This window comes from Molossus molossus, unplaced genomic scaffold, assembly GCF_014108415.1.
Source record: "Molossus molossus isolate mMolMol1 unplaced genomic scaffold, mMolMol1.p scaffold_m16_p_11, whole genome shotgun sequence".
NCBI lineage: Eukaryota > Metazoa > Chordata > Mammalia > Chiroptera > Molossidae > Molossus > Molossus molossus.
In genome coordinates, this window is record NW_023425346.1 from 94,605,868 (window position 1) to 94,606,655 (window position 788).

The 788-nt window shown below is 44.7% G+C and overlaps 1 pseudogene; it reads left to right on the forward strand.

Moving 5' to 3' along the window:
• Positions 1 to 273: 273 nt before the first annotated feature.
• LOC118625891 lies at positions 274 to 367 on the forward strand (annotated as a pseudogene).
• Positions 368 to 788: the final 421 nt, after the last annotated feature.

A 788-nucleotide genomic window follows, 5' to 3' on the forward strand; every position in this document is an offset into this window, starting at 1 on the left:
CCTGCCCAATGCCCACCTCCACGAGTTAGCTTCTATGGCCATTACTTTTGCTCAGAAAGCTAGCGTGGCCTCATCATTCCTTGCTCAAGTCCAGTGTTATGGGTTGAATTGTGACCCCACCCAGGAAAGATATGTTGAAGTCCTCACCCTGCGTATCTCAGAATGTGACCCTATTGGAAAACAAGATCTTTGCAGAGGTCGTTCGGATGGGACTTCATCCAATATGACTGGTGTTCTTATAAAAAAGGAAATTCAGAGCCACTGCGGCAGCACGTATACTAAGAAGATTACAGGAACGATACAGAGAAGATTAGCACGACCCCTGCGCAAGGATGACACGCAAATTTGTGAAGCATTCCATATTTTAAATAATAATAATAATAGATAAAAAAGGAAATTTGGAGGCAGAGACAGACGCACAGAGAGTGGAGAGATGTGAAGATACACACAGAGAAGACAGCATGTGGTTGGAGTGATGCACCTACAAGCCAAGGAACGCCAGAGATGACTGGCCTGTGCCAGGCCCGGAGGAGCCCAGGGAAGATGCTCCCCTAGAGGGGTTGGGGAGAGCATGGCCCTGCCCATATCTTCATTTCAGACTTCTGACCTCCAGAGCGATGAGATGACAATTTCTGCTGTTTCTAGCCACCCAGTTTTGGGCACTTTGTAACAGCAGCCCTAGAAAACAAATGCACCCAAACTCAACATTTTAAAGGAAAGAATGTCTACACAAACTATTTCATTAATTTTTGTTATATATGTAATTCATGTTAAACTGCCACTTAATA